We start from the raw sequence: 22,329 nt of genomic DNA, 5'->3' as shown, positions 1-22,329 counted from the left end.
ATCGCGAAGAGCAGATCAAGACGTCGGTTCCGGTTATTATTACTTAATTGTGATAATAGTTAAAGCCCACCAATCATCATATGAGCAACGTGGTAGCTCTATGCTCTAAAAGCGTATCTTCTGTGAGAATGGAGGCCTGCGCCCAGCAGTAGAATGTTAATAGAGGGATCTCTGGTTTTGTGTGCCTACTGTAATTTTACCACTTATTATGGATACATTATTAAGTAGTTGCCTTCATGGGAACACTCTTGAATTCAATGACCAAAATTAACACAGATTTAAAGCGAATTGGCATATTATGTATTATGTATTAAGTAGTTGGTAAGTTTTAAGTTTGAACATAGCAAAACCAACGCCCTTTTTTAGATTTGTGCAATGTCTGACTGTGTTTATCGACAAAGAAACTAGACGGACAACTCTAAAATCCAAATCTACTTTCCGTTTTAGGAAGGGTCATAACGCCGAGATTTTGAATTAAAATATGGGTACTTACTGATAATTTAATGACTGCATGTAATTTGCATGTTTAAATAAGGATCACGATGTCCCAAGTGATCACATTACTGAAATATTACTAGCAAATGCTCGCGGTTCGGATTAAGAACTATTAAATAATGGGTTTTCATTTTCAGCAACTGGCTGGATGTTCGGTATGACATGGTAATCGTAACACATTTTTAAATTGATACTTTTTAATTCCAAGGCGGCATAGATAATTATGAAACAGAACCTTTATATACTTCCCTTGTCCCAGGACTAATCCCGGGTTTCATTCTCGGATGGGCATAACGAGATGATTGTATACTCATCGAAAATGTTGTATGTTACAAAAGTTACTAAGTAGTACAACCGTTACGTACAACCTTATAATCTGTACATTCCTGTAATATGATTGACATATAAAGGCTACCGATATTAACAGACAAAAAATGTTTGCATGTTTTCCTAGTGTCACTGAAGTGGGCGTGTCTGCAAAATAATTGAATTCAACAATGTGCCTACTTTTGTATGTATACATTTGTCGAAACGTTCTTAGCATTATTATAATAATAAATAAATTGTAAACCTGTGATATCTCTAGACAATAATATCGATAAATCGGTCGTGTTATATCGAACGGTGTATGAATGGGATTTTAATTAGATCTTGAAATTATGTGTCTACCTACCATTGTTTGAAAGGTAAAATAAATCTAAATTTATGAGAAAATGTGACACAATATAAAAAAATATTGTCACGCTGATTTGCGAGTAAGCAAGCTTTTGCGATATTTATCATAACATGACTGATAAAATAAAACTATTAGGACCAATGACTCGCAACTAGTCGTCTCCAAAGCAAGCGGTTGATACAGAAAACTTCCTAACTGGAGGTTTTAACCTAGGATTTTGTGCTCCTTACTCGGAAAGCTGTCATGCATTATTTTCTTTCATATACCGTTTCTCCTGATTATTAAAGAACTATATCGCGGTCTCTAAATATATTATGTCGAAAATCAATATTTCGTTATCGATATATTTTTATGCCACTACTTCTCTACGCATGTCACGAAATGCGCTGCTTTATGACCGACCTTAAATAGTTAATTACTATGCACAATATGAATTGTGTAATAAATTAATAATTATAATATAAATCAGGAAAAAATACCATACATTAGTAACTAATACATCCTGTTATTGATGTTATGAGATGACATAATAAAATAAATTAACACGTTTGCGACCTATTTCGAAATATTAAAGATGACCTATAATTAACTTATCATCTTTATGTTTATATAATCTATTAAAAATCTTAATTAATTATATTGATTGCGAAACTACAATATTTCAGCGTGATGTATCGTCTTGATTGATTTGTTTATTGCCGAAGTGACGTCACGTCCGCTTAGACATGGCCTAATAAAAGCTTAATGAGGGTGACATTCATTAAAATTTTATTTTTAAAATTTTAATTTGACACACTCAAAAAGGTAAGGTCGCTTCCGGGGTCACAAGTTTTGATTACATTTTTTTTTTAATTTTCCAATACATCACAGAAAAGTTGTTCCGTGTTCCTCGTTAAATTAATTGCTCCAGTTTTTATTTACCGTAGGCTGTAGTATGGAAATCATCTTTATACCTACGTAGATATTTATGCTAGTGATAGTTCAATGCTAAAAAACCAACCGTTTATACTATTTTTTTTTTATTCCACTACAAGTAAGCCCTTGAGTGCAACCTTACCTGGTGGTAAGTCCTAACATGGTAGCGGGCTAACCTGTTATGGAGAATGGTAGTCATACCCCTAATCGGTTTCCACGCGACATCACACCGGAACGCCAAATCGCTTAGCGCCACGGCCAATGCCGGTAGGGTGCTAATTAGCCACGGCCAAAGCCTCCCACCAGACAAAACTAGCGGCCTCCGCGATTTCACACGCGTACATCTTCTGATATGTTTCCCATACCAACTTTCTTCGACTATTCTATCAATATTTCAACCGCTTTTACTCACCCACCTGCCTTCCTCTAGAGTTAGGCTATCAAATAAAAAAAAAATACTTCAATCAACCTCATACTTCCTAGTTCTAGCGCGTGCTGACATAAAACATTCAACCAGCTTTTTCAGTAGCGTTCAAGTTTGCGATTTATGAGCGACCAATCGCATGATTTGCTCAAACGCGGGCTAACTGTGATTGGCCGTACGCTGGACGCAATCTTGCACGTCACTAAGAACGCAGGTTGTACGTACCCAAGTTACTGTAGTAGCGATATAGACATGCCATTTGCTATTATGAAAATTAGCTTGATTTGCTAAACTCCGCGAAACGATATTAGTAAACATAATCAAAGATATAAATCTGCGTCAGAATCAGGTGGGACTTGGTACGTTAATAATTACAATAGAAAACAAAAATATATATAGTTAGGGTTATTAAAACTTAACTAGCGGACCTGCGTGACTTCGTCCGCGAATAAGCCAGCTTAAAAAAATAATTCGTATGTTCGCGGACTGTTTTATAGAACTTTAAAGAAAAACAATTCCGATATACTTACTACATACTTCCGTCGTTTGGCGTAACGTTCACCGTGCACCGCATCGCACGCATCAGAATCTCTCAAAAAGGATAGTTTTTGTAGTTTTTGCCCGAGATTCCAATATAAATGAATCATAGCTAGATCGATTTATCGCCCCCGAAACCCCTTGTATACTAAATTTCATGATAATCGTTGGAGCCGATTCCGAAATTCCAATTATATATACATATATATATATGTATATATAATTGGAATTGAATTGCTCGATTAAAGATATAAGACAAGATATCAATAATTCAATCAAATTTACGCCTCCGTAAGTGTGCAAGTTGGTTTATATTAATGCATTTTATCGTGCGTGCAAAATGAACCTAGGGTTTAAACTCTATCTAGCGAATGTAACCAGTTTGGGACGCTGCGCTGGTGACATTTGAACCGGTCGATTTTGAACCAAGGTTGAGGAACACATTCTGTAGCTGCTTGCACTAAATGTGACCTAAGCTCAACCATATAACTACTTAGCATTCTTTATACTAACTATACTTCATGGTATGTACTGTGGGTCTCGCAAGAAAACTCAAAGATGTCCAGTGTGCTCTTTAGAGACTTTATACGAGTAGTATCTTGACTTTATAAAATAAACAACCAGAATAAATGGTATAGCTAAGCCAGTTGTGATGCTGAAGTGACAGTTGGCTGGGCATATTATAGCTCAGAGGACCAATAGAAGTTGGGGTCCCAAGGCGCTCTAAACCTTACACACGCACCGGTAGTAGATGACATATAACTCTTTAGTTGTGAATTATTGATGTTTGAGAGCAATAGCTGAGTTTCTTGCGGTTTTTTTTGGCATAATCTGCTTGCTTGTTGAACAAATATTCACGAGTCATCGTACCCAACACAAACTACGCTTACTTTGGAGCTAGATGGCGCTGTATGTATTGTCGTAGTATATTTATTAATTTATATTTAAAATATATTAGTCATAGTAAAATAAGTCGCAGAGAGCTGCTGTACACAAGCGCCCTAAGATCATGGTTGTTGAAAACTTCTTAAAGGACCTATGGCCCGATTTAGAGATCATCTGCATGATATAATAGTGATCTTTATCTCACACCAACGTGCTTATAAAGATATCAATAACTTGTATTCAGTGGCGAAGACAACTGTTAATTCGGTTCACCTAGACGGCGCCAAATAATTGTTTTAAAACGAATTGTTAATCTCCTTACAATTAGTTGTACTTTTGGTGACTTTTTTCAATTTATAATTCAGTTGATCGTTGTGTACATAACAACAATGCATTTTTTGTTACATACTAAGTGACAGACCTGTAATCCTAGGCTGGTGACCACACCGAAGCAAAAAACACAACGCACTCTACCTAAAACTATTCAGTACCCGCATGCGCTTGCATCGAAGAGTTCTGCAACTACAACTTAATTGTATTCTCGCAAAATTGATTCATATAGTGCAAATAAGGAGTCAAATCCCTAGTCATATATTAAAGCAAAAAAATAAAGTGCTTTGTCGTCGACTTCGTGGCCTCGAAGTCTCCTGTGAACAGCACAAAGATGTGAACGACACGAAGATGTGAAAGAAAGATGGTCTCCAATTAAGAACGGTATAATTGCGCCGCTTTTTATCAATTATGTATTCCAAGACCGGCCCCTCGCAGATTGCTTTTTTTCTTAATAAACCAACCAGGCATTCCCATCGTCCAGGCATTTATAGTTGATTTAATGGAGAGTAAATAAACCCACAGCCCTAGTTTTCAGACCTTGGCCTTTAGAACAGGCCTGGGGAACATTGCACTCGCTGTTAAGTCGCTGAAAGCGGTCAATTTATTGTGGAACTGCCCTTGAGGGAACTGGATTTTCTATATTGAACACTACTATACTTTATAGACGCCCTTGGGATGATAACTTATTGTCTGCCGTTGTTGAATACCTACTAAAGGAATTTATATACACCCCCAAATGTAGGTAATAATAATAATAATAATAAAGAAGCTTTCGCTTGGTTGTTGGATCAGAAGATACAGAAGGCAGTAGTCCTTGAAACGACGCGTATTGTGAGGAGGTTCTTCACTCTGGAGCCCTGACCGCCGGTTGCTTGGTCATTCAAAAGCCCCGCAAGAGGAGGGTGGATGATTTTTTTATAAATTTTTAATAGTGTTTTTATTTTTTTTTTTTTAAGCATTGTTAAGAATTTTAAAAAAAAAATTAAAGAGAATAAATGATAGAAATAATTTAGATAATGTTTATAAAAAATATTTAGAATAATGTTTATTTCCCAAAAAAAATCTTAACTCTAAACAATATAGTAAATAGTTTCTTTCTTTTTCTTATTTAATAGGATGGGGCATCCATGAAATCTTAAATAATTAAAATGTGCTACAATTTAACAAATTGAAACTAAAATATGCCGTCAAGTTGACAAAATGAAGGTATTCGATTTCAATGCAATACAGAATTAACATATCTCTTCCATGGATGGTGTGAGATTCCCAATTCGGTCGTATTTTTTATTTATTACCTTAGAAATAGCTCGGTTATTTATGAAACTTTTGATGAAAACAACGGATGGCCATCAAAACTACACTATAATAAATATTTGGTATATGATATCAGTAAATAATATATTTATTATTCTTAACTAATTGAAAAACTAATAATTTTAAATGACATTGTGAGATGGTGATAACAAAAAAAAACCGGCTAAGTTTGTTGTGTGTGGGTTCTTCTTAGACCAGGACGCGTTTGGAACCCTTGTAGCTTTAGTTTTAAGTTTACGAATGTGGTTATCGCCATCATCTCACTACCGTGTAATTCTTATTTACGCATCAGAAGTGCCACCTATGGGGCCTACTTGAATAAAGATATTTTTGACTTTGACGTTGACTTTGACGGAAAACTGATGACCTAGCGGACGGTAAGTAGAAAACGATCGTTTTAGGGACACTGAACACATCCTGCAAAGTGCCACCCTGTCCATTGACCAGAGGCGTAGGTGTTAAGCCTTATATCACTGTGCCTATAATTACATCGACAACCACGCCCTTCAGACTGGGATACGCAGAAAATCCACTTGGTGGTAGAAATAAACGGTAGGTAGCAAGGACAAGCTCTATCAAGAAGCTCTACCACTAGTTACAAAAACCCATTTGACGGCCGATTGGTGCAGTGGGCAGCAACCCTTCTGAATCCAAGGAATTCCCACAACTGGAAAATGCTTGTGTGATGAACACGAATATTTTTCAGCTTCTGGGTGTTTAAATATAAATAAATAAATATACTACGAAAATACACACATCGCCATCTAGCCCCAAACTAAGCGTAGCTTGTGTTATGGGTACTAAGATAACTGATGAATATTTTTATGAATAACTAGCTGTCACGGCGAACTTCGTACCGCGCTTTTTTTTTTGATGAATGTTAAATTTCAATACGTATTCTCCTATTCCGGACTAAGAGAAATCCAAAAAATCAAACATCATTAAAATTGGTCTAGCCGTTCTTCAGTTATAAATGGTGTAAATAACACAACTTCCTTTTATATATATAGATATACATACATAAATACTTAGATTATAAATATAAACACTGAAACTGAAAAACATTCATGCTCATCACTCAAACATTTTCCAGTACCTAGTGGGAATCGAACCCACGGCCTTGGACACAGAAAGCAGGGCCGCTGCCCACTGCGCCAGTCGGCCGTGTTTATAAGTATTTATGTATATTATTCATAAAATTATTCATCAGTCATCTAAGAAATCATAACACAAGCTATGCTTACTTTGGGGCTAGATGGCGATGTGTGAACTGTCGTAGTATATTTATTTATTTATTATTTATTTACGTTCCTTAAATTATTGCTAATCTGTGCTATTACTTATTCTGTGACAAAGAGTCCGTTATATTTTAACTTAGCGATATCTCGACCGGATATTTATCAGTCTATGTACGAGTAAGTCACGAGGTGGTATTACGCGGATTTATTTATTTAAATACCAGTCACGAAAGTGTCTGGGATACGAGTATTTTTGCATTTGGCCTGCCATATTTTTTATTTCTATTTTAACATCTTCAAGCGTCCTTTAGATCGCATTCGAATTGGACTGCTCTTATGCGGATATACTTTGACCTTTTAAGATCTTGTAAGTCCAACTGATTCTTCATTAATCTTTATAATTACTTCGACCCGAGCTTCGTCAGTTTTTCTGGCCATAGATCATCGCCATAAAATCGCTATATGTATTTAGGCTGCTCGTAGTATATTAAACATCATATTTATTAGTAGGTAAGTATAAAATTGAAACCTTTATTGTAAACATTTTTTTTCCTCTGGTCAATTTTTCAGTAAATTGTTGTTATAAATTGTTGTAATCAAGATCAGCATTTTTTTTTTTTTTTTTACTTTTTTATTTGAGCGTTTAACAATGCAATCGAACAGTTTTTATGAAGATTTATTGACTTGCCCTGGATTCCGAGATTTTACAATTTTTATGCATTACAGCACTCCACTATAGATAAACCTTCCATTGTTACTGCTCGAAAATTACAGCAAACATTCAATATTTCTGTAACTAGGAATTTTAAAAAGCATCTTAATCAGGACTGTTACCTAAGGTGATGAAACCAAATAGAATAAAGTCGTCTTTAAAACTCGTCGTCGTTGAGCCATCTGTTTGTTGAGACTCTATTAACGGTTTGAAAGGCAAGATTTAATGAGAAGAAGCCGTTAAGAAATTCAGCAGTTGCTTTTTTCCAACATCAACAACAGAATTCTATTTTGTGAAAGATGAAAGTGGAACGGAATGCTTCCAAGCAAACTTGCAATTAAAAAAGTAACCAGTACTTCCAAGAGTTTCAATTCTGTTTTACACAAACCTATAAACTACAAAAATGATAGGTGCTAAATTTGTGCCATCGTTTCCACTCTGTGTTTTGTGCAAAATTTCGAAATTCAAAATTCATTAATTTCAAGTAGGCCCAGTTTATACGCAATTTTGAAACTTCAAATCAGTCTGTTTGTAGTGACTCTACCACCGGTTCGGAAGGCAGATTCCACCGAGAAGAGCCGGCAAGAAACTCAGCAGATTGCTCTTTTTCAACATCATTTTACAGTTTAAAATGAAAATATATCTGTATATATATAAAAGAGAAAGTGTGTGGGTATGTTCCGTATAGGCTTCGAAACGGCTCGACCGATTTCAATGAAACTTTCAGGGAACCTCCGGATTGACCTGGCGAGTAATCCTGTAAAGTTTGGTGACGATCGGAGCACTCCTATTTTTGAACAGTCAAACTGCCAAATACAGCTTTTAGTTACTATGATGATATTCTATTGTTGGGTGTACATGGGTGTAGATAATGATCTTCACCCGCTCGAGAAAATAATAGAAGAGAATGAATACGGAGAGAAATAAATGATTTAATATATTATGAGACTTAAATTAAAAATTTAATGATGTAAGTTTATTGTTTAAATAAAATAAAGCCAAATCTAGCCCGGCGAAGCGGGCTGGGTACGCTAGTATATAATAAATTTTCTATCTTGTGAGAGACGAGAGCGGAGCCTGCTGACAAAAGGATGCAAAAGAAGAGTAGTATTTTTAGACCTCCCAAATTGGTTGAGTTTAGAGATTTTTTGTAGTAGAATACAAGTGACAAATTTCAGAAATGAGCATGGGAAGTACACCATGCATATTTCTGAACGGCTGTTGCCGGTGTAATAACAGGCACATGGAGTTCAAACCCTACGGCTCAGGTTGATACACACATGACCGCGCTTTTTAGGACGTGTTCCCTGCATGACCTGCAAAGTGTTGCTCTGTTTTCCACGCTCGGTCTGACGATTATCACTGTATAAAAGAAACAGAGATTTGTGTAAAACTGAATCGGCAACAGGGTTTCTTGATTACACAATTTGTGTAAAACTGAATAATTGGCACCAGTGTTTCTTGATTACACTGTACACTCACCGTACTTATTCATACGAAATGCATTGCACGTGCATTCGAAGTCGAATACCAATCATACCGGAAAAGCACAGAACATACTGACATAAAACTAATGAATAGCACCATAAATACCTTATGCAGTGATTGTCATTGTTATTACACATAAAGCCTTACATTTTTAAGAATTACAGAGTGATAAAGGTTAAGATAAAATCCGTGTAAAATGTGAAATGTCTTAAATATTTATTGAACTACGGTTTTACTCGATATATCAGAAAATATCACGAGCCTTTTATGTAAACAATACTCACGTACGATTTATTATATTATTTCCTGGACTTCTGACGTTACGATGAAATTAAGAAGATAAGGTTAAGTTCTTTACCATCTGATTAAGAATTCATTGTTATAGCAGGTACTTAGTGTATACCTACTAAGTCCATATACTTATACTAAACAATACTTAATATTACAAACGCGAAAGTTCGTGTTTGTTTCATACCTATTTTCAGCTCAACTATTCAATCGTGTTTGATTAAATTTGGCACAGATTTAGCTTGGATCCTCAAGATGGACCTAAATACTTTTTATCGGCGGTATTTTAGCCCTTTGGGTGTACAATGGTCAGCAAACACACGCTGGTTATCCTCTCTCCAGTATTCCAGTCACTGAAAGTATGTGTTTATTATTTTTTGGTCAACCGGTTATAACCTTGTGGTTAGGACCCCTCTTTCAGAGTGACCGAATTCGATCTCAAGCATCCCTAACTTTTTAGATATGTACGTTTTGAGCAATTAAGTAGACTTGCTTTGACGGAAAACCTAGTGAGGAAACCTGAGTGTCTGAGAGTTCCCATAATGTTCTCGAAGGCGTGTGAAGTCTACCAATCCGCACTTGGCCAGTCGTGGACTACAGCCTAAACCGTTTTTATTCTGATAAGACAATTGTACCCGGTAGTAGGTTGATACTGGTGATTAAGATTACTTTAATTAATATTAATCCCGTAAAATGTTAAACGGATGTTACTCCACTTATTTTATTGTAATATGGCGCCCAAGGATTCGTAGTCTTGACATTTATCTGAATGTAGATCATTTATTTTGTTTGACATTTGAAAAAGAATTTTGTTTTACAAATTGAGTCCACGCAGTCCTTTTGTGGCCGGTCCATCTTTAGTTTCATGCCGTTTCGCTATTTAATACGTCATGCATAAGGTCCGATAGTTGAAGGATCATCTGAGCCTAAGGTAGAAATTCTTGAAATGTGTACGTCTCTCTCATATATTTTTCGCAAATTTATAAAAAAAACCAGCCTCGTCAACAAGCCGAGCCGAGGTCGCGCATTAAGCGTTTCGTACCGTTCTATCTATTAAAACACCAAACAAAAATAATGTCTATTTGATGGGCCGCCTTCACTATTTATCTTATTATGTTTTCTAGGATTTGCTGTTATAGCAGCAATACATAATTTGTAAAAATTTCAACTGTCTAACTATCACGGTTCGTGAGACAAAGCCTGGCGACAGACGGACAGACAGACAGACTGACGTACGGACACGGAGGTACACGGAGGTACCATTTTATCCCTTGGGTATGGAACTCCAAAAAGGAGAATTTATTTTAATTTTGAGCGTCTATTTCAGACAAACATTCTTTTTCGTTCTATTCTGCAAAAGATTATTTATTATGGAACGTCCTATTAATGTCAGCTGCAGGAATATTTCTGCGTAAAAACCGGTTCGTTTTAGCAAGTTGCTGTGTAAATCATCTCCCCAGCTTACAAGATAACAAACTCTGCGTGTTCCGGATTTTTTTAAAGTAAGTGCCATAGAACGTATACCTCTGAGCTGAACTCAGACTGGAAAGCTAAAAATAAGCCAACATTTTTCTCATCTAAACTAATATTATGAGATAAGATTTGTTTAGTAGTTTTCACGAATTAAATCTTACCTAAAACAGTAATTTAAGTATCAAGACAATCCTACGCAGATAAACCTTGTCTACCAAGAGATTTTTGTGACAGAACTCGTCCGTTGAAGTACTGCGGCCAGGCTTTTTTCTGCCGCCTAGCAGCATTTATATTCCGATCTTAAGGACTTGGTTGCTGATGTGACTCACATGAAGCTTAACACCTATACCTGATGTTAATGGGCATGGGGCTGCCCTTTGTAAGAGGTGTTCTATCCTTGCGAAATTTTGTTCTGTTTATAGGCGACCATCCATCATTCACATTTTTGCCGTAATTTTGTGCACTTAAATCTGTCTTATTGGCATACTGACATTTCTTTGCCTCATACACATTCCAGATTCCATGGGTATGCATAAATTAGTGTCCGAGTATATTATGGACAAAATCGTGTATTTATTACTTCCACTATAGTGAGAGACAGGATATTTAACATGTGGCAAGCGTAGGATCTCTGAGACAGCTGACTGGATTTAACTTCCCTGGGAGCCTTAATAATATAAAATCCGGGAAAAAGCTATACTAAAATAATTGTTACAAGTACAAGTAGTAAAACTTGGACACGTTTTTTTTTTCATCCAGTAAGTCGGTTTATCCACTAAATATGGCAGTAATTTTGTCCTGGAACGAAGATAAAATAAAACGCGCACTGCGGAAGTAAAAAACTTATCGACGCTTCTGCTTAGAAAAGATTTAAGCGTAAGTGGGTTTATTACATTTCTTAATGTCATAATCATCATTGATATGAAATAAATGAACTGTGCAGATACAACAATGAGGATACAAACACAAATTATATGTAGATAGAAACATGAAACTGCTATTTCCTTACAATAGATTCCAGTTAATAGTACTAACAACATTAACAGTATTATCGCAATTGTATAACATTATCAAGGCTTACTAAACAGCAATAAACCTACATAAATCCCTAACAATATAACCTGTTAGTGAGATGTAGGCGAGTATGTTATCTGCGTGTACGCAGTAGCACAATTGCCCATTAGAAACCTTGCAAAGGTCAATACAAACGCAACGTTTATTTGGAGAGTGCCGTTGCGACATCTCTGATCATCAAACCATCTTGACCGCAAAGAATGCGGCTTTCAAGCCGAAGGTTACATAAAAGCTTTGCTTATTTTATCATTGTTAATGCCTTAGTATAACCGCACCATTCGCGGCGCACGCGCGTATCTAAGCGCGCCATTTGACGTTTCGTTAATTTTTTTTTAAATTTATCGTGATTAACATAACCCTGTCAGTGACTAATGAGGTTGACTGTGATATTTTAATTCTTACTTTATTTTACCATATTCGTAAGTTGCTCAGCTATTATTTTTTTCGCGTATTATTTTTGAAATCTCGTTTAAATAATATAAAATTGATTTTTAATCTGCATTCACCTAACCTTGACATTAAGTGACAGGAACAGAATTCGTTGCGTTCAAATACTAGTGATGTCATTAAACTTTTAAATCTTTTCGTTCCCGAACGGGTTATTATCACTAGTTAACTCTATAGTATCTTTATAGTCCAAAATGTGCAGAAGTCGATCTTAAGGGACTAGTGTATTATAAGGGTTTTTTTTATAAAAGTTAAAAGTTAATATGGAACTATACCAGAGTTGATTTTTTTTTTATGAATCCAATAAAGTTCAATAAACTCCTGCAAAAACTTTTTGTGCAGCATCGATTACTTTTGCTGTAATTTTATATTTTTAATTATTTGTTTAGTTTTGTCTAACATAAATAACTAAATGTTTACTTGCTATATCCCCATCTCTTTCTTGCCATATGAAAGTAATAACTTTCCTTTTCATATTTCGTTTGAATTGTTGCTTAAACTATGAATAATTTATCAAGTATCAAAACAATCTAGAAATGGCTCTACAGATTAAGCTTATTATTTGCAGCAAGAAACAAAGCTCAAACAATATTTAGTATTAGATTCGCGTGTCGATACACGCGAGTATGAGCCTTCGACCATTTAGATAGTGCTACTTATAAACTAAACAGACCTGCCAGGAAATTACATAAGCCGTCGTTCTACCTACATACCGACAGATTATGTTTAGATAGACTAGTAGTTATAGAATACGCCAAATTATTGGGAAAGGGAAAAAGATCTGTGAACGTAGCTACCACTAGATGAAAGCGTTCACGGACGTTTATTCGTACAATTTAATTAAGATACTTTTCCGGTACATTTACATGTCTGATTAATACATCTATTGGACCGAGCAGTTTAAAAAATAATTATGTTTCTGGTATTTATAAATATTGTTGTGTGATCTGTATACCTATATATATATTTTTTTATTAACGATAGGCCAGCGCTTGACGACAATCATGCCCGTTAGAAAGCAATGATGAGATCTAGGTTGGAGCACGCTTACCTAGAAAAAGCCTATTCACTCTAGCCTTGACCGGTACTCAATTTATACGTGGCAGGAAACACAGCTTTTAAGTAAAGCTTAATACGTGAAGCAAAAACTTTGTACGAAACCGCAACCCCTTTTTACGAAAATTGCCCCGACGACGGAGTATAAATTTCCCACACTTACCTATAGTTTATTTCGAGAAGGAGTGCAGAATGCTTACCTAAATTTTTTTTAATTCATTTTATAAAACATACGTGATTAAATCGATAAAATAAACATAACGCACACAACCATGTATTTGACATATATACTCTTTTATGAACCACTTTTTGGATTAGAATTTGTTTGAAAATAGGGCAAATTAACAGTGTCAGCGTCTTGGTGAATTCCGTGGTTATAGAAGTCTTTGGCAATAAAACCTTAACAATGTTCAAACTTATTACTTAAATTAATTACAGTTTATTATAGCACGGGTCTCCTCTCGGAAAGGCTTTGACCGTTATAGTCCATCACGCTGGTTAATTGACCACGTTAGTATGTAAACTTCACACGCCTTTGAGAAAATTATGGAGAAATTCCAGACATGCTGGTTTTCTCGCGAAGGAAAACATCCTTCACAGTGAAATCAAGTATTATTTAATTGCTTGAAACGCATATAACTCCGAAAAGTTTAAAGTGCATGCTGGGCATCGAATTCGGTACCCTCGATAACGAAGTGAAGTCTTGCTCATGACTAGGCTATCAGCGCTTGTTATATTATAATCATGATGAATATAAAGGTATCTAAGTACGAAAACAGACTCAATCAAAATACTCCACAGTATTGTGAAGACATAAAATATGATCAACATGTTGTTATACCTACCGGGTATATATGATTAACCAGAAATAAATAAAAGTGAAGTCCAATACATAAACACATAAAGAGTAATTTGAGGAACAAGTTTCAATATTTTATACTATACGAGTATATAAGTCTATGATAAGATTTGTAAAGTCGCTGTTGGATATCGCACAATATAAAATCAAAGTAAAATGAACCTACTTTTCGCCTGATTAAAGACGTACAATCTGTATCACTGAATATTGTACCTTCCTTTTGGAGCGTTAGCCGTGAAAGTTTATGGTGAAAGCCAAGTAAATTCATCCATTTAACTTTTTCGTTACAGTGTTTCGATACTACATCAGAGCAATATTCAATAGAAGACCTACTTACCTTGGATCATGAAGTCTTATGTTATAAATAATCTTTAACTATTGGATACACCTACTTGTTTAATTTTGTGTAGCGCTTAGCTAATACGTTTATGCGTATCATAATCTTTCTTTTAAAGTAATACTGCTGGTATCAGGCTCCTCTGATATATGACAGGAATCTTCTCATTTCTTCTCTGTGGGACGACTTTGGAAATCACTTCGCTTGTTTTACGTCAAACTCCCCCATTGGTTTTGCTCGATTATCCATCCAGACTCGTTCTAGAAGCCTAGGAAGCCGTCCAAGTTGTAAGGGCTTCCGGGAATATTTTTGTAATCCGTAAAAAGTAAACTGTAGGTACGTAGGTTTGCCACGCCCTTTTCCAGCATAATATTCGTTAGTGGTTCTCCGAACCACCGAGGGAGGGAAATAGAGCATAAAACCACCCGTCGCGTTGGGTATTCAGTTGATGCCAGATTTTTATAGATTTTGTTAGACTGCATCATCGCCTAATTAAAAACGTTCATGTCCATGCGGAAACCTATTATTATAAGTAAAATAGCTCATAAAAAATACATGCATGAATAATTAATTCATTGGTCGTAATGTTTATTAATACCTGGATGCCAATTCAATTAGAGGCGATTCAAGATCAGTTCATCGTTGCGACATTTTAAAACGTGTTACACCGCCCTAACCAAGATATTATAACAGGATACTTTCGGTAACTATGTGTTGTAGACACAGACACAGAGTTAATATTTACCTAAGCAGGAAACGGTATTTTTTAAGTTAGAGATAAGGCAATTTACTTTTGGAACACATCCTTTAATAAAGTGTCTTGCTAAACATCATACCTAATGGGATGAAATTAGGGTTGAAAAAAGATAGGATAGTCTTATGTTTTCGCAGTCTGAGACATAAAAATTAGCATGTTGATTAATTAAATCTATAAGTAGTATGCGCACGAAGTGGCAACTGGCATGCAAAATGCTTACAGATAATAAAAACTGACACAGGTACCTACAACAGAGCTTTCACAGATAATAAATATTTTTTTACACGGTTCTAGTAATTAAAAACTTCACCAGATTATTAGACTTACGATATTAGTATAACAGTCTTTTTTAGATCACAGACTTTTAAATAATTGACTATTGTTCAATTATGTAAAGTTTTTGCAGCGACCTAATAAAAGTGTTAGTCACCAGAAGGTCACATTTGAAACTGGCGACTGCCTCTGGCTGTATCCGTGTAAGATTCATCTTCGATCACTTTTACTTTACCACCTAAAGCTATCTAAACGAAGGTCAGCTGACTGACTCATTGAGGCAGAGCAAAAAATCACGAAACATACAACATAGAGATGCTTAAAATTAATAAAACATTAAAAATATTAGACTGATATTGTGATTATTACATTATTACGTACGGTGTTGCTGCAACGATTTTATTTATTATTTATGATGGTGCAAATCTTGTATGGATATCTGTGGATAAAATAAAACCAAAATAAAAAATGATTTATTAAATAACTTTAATAATTATTTTTTTTGTTATTCTGTATCTAATTAAAGGTGATTTCGAAATAACTGCTATTTTTTATGCGCTTTACAATGTCATTATTTTGTTCAAGTTATTAAAACCGCAACACCAGCTATTAATGGTGGGTTTTCTCTAAATTTTTTATGATTCATTTTATAAATTGTGACTGATGATATAATTATTATATAAATACAATTATATTGATACCGTAAAATATTATTATTTATTTAATATTCCTAATTTTGGCGAGACGTTAAGAAAAAATTTTGGAGAATATCTTAAAGATCTCCAAACATGGGGAACGGGCTTGAGTTAGATATTTCTCACGAAAATAAGTGTAGGTATCTTATAGTATAGGTAAAATGTTTGTATGTTGGTAGAGTCACAACAAACAGAAAGACTTTTAATTTGACAAAATTTTTGTAAAAGAAACTTGCGTGATTTACTATTAAAAAAATTAATGTTTTATTAATCAACCGATCTTACCGATCAGTGCTTCAGCATTTCAGCACAATATTATGTATGCCTTCTGCCAGCAATATAAAGATATCTATAAATTTGATTAAATATATAGAAATCATCATAATTTTGAATTTTATTATGTTAAAGTCGATCCATATTAAAAGATGTTCTAAGACAAGCGACCTTCAACAGAGGTTAATCAATGCAGTTTTAAATATCACTTAGATAAGGCTTTATAATTGACAGCGATGTTCTGAATATTAATCGCGACCCAGGCAGGAACTTTAAGTTTTTTTTATATTATATAGAGTCTTTAACTATACAACGTGTAACAGAATTACGGAATTCTGTTTAAGGGTGCATACTTACATTTCAGGAAGAGGTCAGGGAAGCATATTTAGTTTTTCAGACAAACTAATTGAATAAATTCTTAGTATTTATTTGTGACAAGCCTTTTGAAGATAAAAGACCGACACGTGCCATACCTACGCTAAGCGGACCGTACGTAGTAAAGTGACAGGAGTCTAGTGAAAATTGATTGGTGAAAGTTAAAGGTATGTCTAGGAACCTTCTTTGATTAGGCATTATATACTTGGGCCTTGTCTTAGCTATCCTTCACTATACAAGCCTCAAGCTGTCCTGATCCCCTCCTCGTTAGCGCGGGAGCCCCAACATTCATTTGGGGTGGTTGGTAGACGTCTGGGAGGTATACAACGGGTTCCCGGGGTGTCTAGCAAAGCCAGCAAGAGGGAAATGCCGTGGTGGTTTTTAGTTAGGGTATACCCCCTTTAGAGGCGGAGTCCCAAATAACCTCCGTCCTGCCCAAGGGTCGGTAGCAATAAAGCTTTTCCACCACCCCAAAAAAAAAAGGTATTGCCCTGCCCGTCGTTAATGAAAACAGGCAATTATCTACTACCATGCTCACAAAAAAGACGCAACCCTTAAATAACTTCCACTATAAAGCAGCTTGAAAAAGATCTATAGGTCAAAAACGTTTAGTAAGCCAAACCTAAGATAAAGTATCTGCATAAAAATCCCATGTTTACAAAATGTTAAGTGAGTGATCATAATATCTTATGATTGATAGTAATTTATAAGATGACTTAGGCAAGGTCAAATTATATTCTTGCCAATAGCAATAGGTTAAAAAGCAGACGCTCTTATTATGAAACTATGTGTTTATACCGACTCGCATAAAGTCTAACTTTGTTGAACAATATTGCTATCTTGAACTAGATCAACAACATCAAAATGTCTAGATCTGAATTTCAAAATATATTCGCAATACTCTCAGTGTGATCCTAACTAGAACGAGGAGGATCTAACCTCAACATTAAACTGTTTTGTTCAAATAGGCTTATTATAAGCGCATATTATGAAATCCTTACTATTATTATCCTAAATAATATATTAATTGCGAAAGTGTGTTTGTTTGTTTTTTTATTTGTTTGTCCAACGCGCGGTCGAACAACGCGGGTAACAGATAGTGCTATATATAATTAAAATATAAAATTATTGTTTTTGTCGAAAGCGGTTTTAGAAGCAGAAGAAAGAAGTTTATTACACGCAAAGCATAAAGGCAAAGAGACAGTATGAAGACGAAGTTTACATTAAAGGATATTGTAAGCATGCAAAGGCGGCCTTATTGCTAGTGATACCACACTACACACACAGTATACCTAGTAGTATCGTTTAAATTTTGAATTTCTGCCGCACTGTTATCCTGTTAAGCTACGGATCATGAATTTCGGGGTTCTAATCGGGTCAACAAAAAGTTAAGTTCGTTTTGGTTTTTCTGAAGAATTCTCTGTACCAACACTATTACGACCACGCTGTTTTAATTCAGGTTGCTACGCTAACACAATGAAGGGTCGTTAAAAGGCGGAGGACATTATCTTTTACTTAAAAGCCCATAGAGTTAGTTGTAAGGGAGGGAACTTATTGAAGGAACTCGACATCGAATTTCGTTTTGGAAAACAAAAAACCTCGTACCAGGATTACATAACGGAACGACGTGTTGCAGAGTCCCTAATGTATTTTCATTCAACTATGGAATTCGGTATATCGGTTGAGAAATCAATCTTAGTAAACTGAGCTTAGCAACTAAGTCGCAGCAACATTTCTATTAGACCGCGAAATGCCAGTGTCGTCATACATTACGTGGTACGGCCGTATAATTAACTGCAGTAGTCTCGTATGGTTATTACTTGTTAACAGGCGAGTTACTTGCCTAATGAGCTTATTAGTTCAACAATTGCGAGCTTAACTTTACCTACATGATTTTTTTTACTCGCATTTAAGTGATTTAAGCACTTAATAATATAAATATTTGTTTTATCATCTAATTATGAAGACAATAAAAATTTTTCTTATCACCTTCTTATCTTTATCAATGTATAAACTAATAATAAAGTTAAAAAATTCGTTTCGTTTAAACCCGCTATAATCATGAAATATCAGTCATAAAACAAATATATATATAATTACTAGCTGTTGCCCGCGACTTCGTCTGCGTTTGATTTCGTTTTTAAAGTATTCACTATCGCTAAGCCTTAAATGAGTATAGTAGTATGTATATATATATATATAACATGTGACTGTCAATTAATTATAGACAAATAATTTGCAATAAAATAAAATTGTGACTATAAATTAAGATCTAAGCTATCCTATCTCTTAAGTTGGACTAGACTGCTCACGGTGTGCCAATTTAATTTAAAATCGGTTAAGTAGTTTAGGAGTCCATCGCGGACAAACATCGTGACAGGAGATTTATATATATTAAGATTGTTTAGCTAATTATAACAAAATTTGGTTCTAAACAAATAGTGTCTTTTGTGTTATGCATGCTGAGTTAGCCTTTAAGTGGAGTCTACAACATTTTACAGCAGTTGTTAAATGTGTCCATTTATTAAGATAGTTTGTATGCACGTTGGCTTCCTAATAAATAAATAAATAAAATAAACATAAATGAATCCCTACTGTAAGCTGTCAAATTATCATCCCAAATTGGATACGTTATCATAAAGTACTTAAGTTAAAAAAAAAAACATTTCAAATAGCTTTTTTTTGTACTAGATAACAATAGGAGAAATGCCAAGACCGTATGAGACTAATAAATATAATAATATCAAGAGGTGAGAAAGTGGAAAATATAAAGAAATTATATGGAAATCACAGATATACAATTCAATTTTATATATTCCTATCCATTTATATGTTTACTGTACATTTGGCATACAAGTATATTTATTCATATGCGGTTACACATGGATGATTGACGTTTAACATTACGCAACCAACTGGTTCCCCGTCGTGTTGCTTCATACATAACTGCAGTTGTATGGGAAAAGCTATGAAATCGATCTAAAGTCATCCATGCCAATCTAAAATTTGATGATCTACATGAATTCCATTAGGTATGGAAAATGGAAGTTAAATTTTGTTTAACAAACTTATTTTTTCTTTTAAAGCCGAACAAATGCGAGTTATTCTATGTTTTATAGATCAACTCGCATTTGTTCGTTTGTATGTTGCCCTTAAATATTTACGTATCTCTTTTTTATTTAATTATTCATTTTAAAAGTGAAAATATAACTAAATATTCTGTGAGTATTTCTAGCGTCTGTTGCCATACCTGTTGCCATTATTTATTTATATATAACTCTGTTTTTTAGTATTTCTTACGACCCAATACTTTCACCGACTTGTACGACTGGTCAAGCCAAATTCGCGGGTTCTGCTATTAAACAATATAATCGATAACTGTAAATAAAAATAAACAACTGAAAGACCTTCGGGCCAAGATGCCCTTGCAACGATTTAAAGCAATAAATATGAAATAACTTAAATATAGTTGATATGTGAAAAAGTAAAGTCACATAAACTTCCGTTGCATTTCGCGCTACACTCAGCATGCAGCTCTTAAAGCGTTGTAAGTATTACAGCTGATTTTTTCAACCGACTTAAAATAATAAATAAATATACTACGACAATACACACATCGCCATCTAGCCCCAAAGTAAGCGTAGCTTGTGTTATGGGTACTGAGATAGCTGATGAATATTTTTTTATAAATATAATACACATAAATACTTATAATATACAGATCAACACCCAGACACTGAAAAACATTCATGTTCATCACACAAACACTCTCCAGTTGTGGGAATCGATCCCACGGCCTTGGACTCAGAAAGCAGGGTCGCTGCCCACTGCGCCACTCGGCCGTCATAAAAGAGAAGAAGGTTCTCAATTCGACTGTATCTTTTTTTGTATATTTGTTAATCGGTTAACTATTGGTTGGGCGCGGAGTGATGGCAAGAGATCTGATGGTATCTGATCTCATTCCGTGGTGGCCTGGGAAGGTCACTTGTGTGGGGTGCAACAAGTGTCGACACCCTAGCTTCGCCACACATTCAAGCCACCTCGAAATTGAAATTTTATCATAAATGCGAAAGTGTGTTAGTTTATTTGTTTGTCCTTCCTTCACTCGCTTACTAAGAAACCAATTAGCTTGATTTTTGGTATAGAGTTATTTGAAAGAACGAAGAGTGACGTAGGCTACTTTTTATCCCAGTATATCAAACAGTTTCCACGGGATTTGTAAAAAAAGCGGGAACAATGTTTTAAGAAAAACAACGTCGCGCGTCGCTTAAACGCTTTCTTGTAAAAATGAATCAATAAAATTCAATCACGTTATAGCAATTTACAATATTTCAACAGCTTCAATTAATAATATCGCATCATCATTAACTGCGGGCTACTCACTAATAATTTGTGAAACGATTCCTGATTAAGTCCGAAAACGTACGTTTTTACGGTTATGATAAAATCTTTCACGTCTGCGAGGAATTGAGGGTAATTTAGTACAGACGGAACCGAGGATTACGCGAAGAAATTAAAATTAATTATTTTTGATTACACTTTCCGTATGCAATCTTTGTCAGGCTGTCAATTAACTTATTTTTAATGATACCTCAAGAAAACACCTATAACTGTAGTAAACGTTTTAAAAAAATACGCTTCGAAATACGTACAGATAAAATTATTTCCATAATGTGTAATCCGAGATATGCAGATCGTGAAATATCGGAGACGAAGGATTGTTGTCTGGGACTTTTGAGTCATGAGTTGATGACATCACGTACTTTTACTAAAATTCAATGGCAGCAGGTATTCTATATCAATACAGAATAATAGATAGGTATCCTCAGTGGCGTGCACTTCATACATGCGCAAAAGCAGTGCCTACCCTATTTTTTTTGATATAACTCGTATAGTACTCGTATTAGGATTTTTCCTTATTATCTTCCTGATTTATGCACTCCACTGGGTATCCTGTATCATATCGAAACATTTACTGGTAATTTTCGATGTTTCACTATCTTTTGTGAAGCGGTGATAGCACATTTGGTAGGAGCTCGACTTCACTTTCGGGGGGCTGAGTTCGAATCCCAGCCTTCCAGCCAGACCTCTAACTTTTCTAAAATATGTGCGTTTTAAGTAATATAAATATGACTTGCTTCAACGATGAAGGAAAACATCGTGAGGAAACCTGCATGTCTGGAGTTCTCGATTATGTTTTCATAAGTGTGTGCAGTCCACCAATCCGCACTGGGCCAGCATGGTGGACTACGGCCTTAACCCCTTATCTTTTTAGATCTTGATGATGATGACTATCTTTTGCTAAATTTAATGAACAAATATGTTGCTCTCTATAAATCTCTCCCTCTCCCTCTCTTGAATTCATGTTAGTTAGAGCTAGGATGAATTCAGGATGAATTATTGGT

At 35.1% G+C, this 22,329-nt stretch overlaps 1 protein-coding gene across 1 annotated transcript in view; it reads left to right on the top strand.

Annotated features, from left to right (window-relative positions):
• The window catches only part of LOC120630422 (low affinity immunoglobulin epsilon Fc receptor), a 127,840-nt gene that overhangs the window by 82,715 nt on the left and 22,796 nt on the right, over positions 1-22,329 (top strand). The gene's annotated exons all lie outside the window — the stretch shown is intronic.

The sequence above is a fragment of the Pararge aegeria genome, chromosome 16, assembly GCF_905163445.1.
Source record: "Pararge aegeria chromosome 16, ilParAegt1.1, whole genome shotgun sequence".
Classification (NCBI taxonomy): domain Eukaryota; kingdom Metazoa; phylum Arthropoda; class Insecta; order Lepidoptera; family Nymphalidae; genus Pararge; species Pararge aegeria.
Note: the sequence above shows the minus strand (reverse complement) of the source record. Positions and strands in the feature narration are given on the sequence as shown.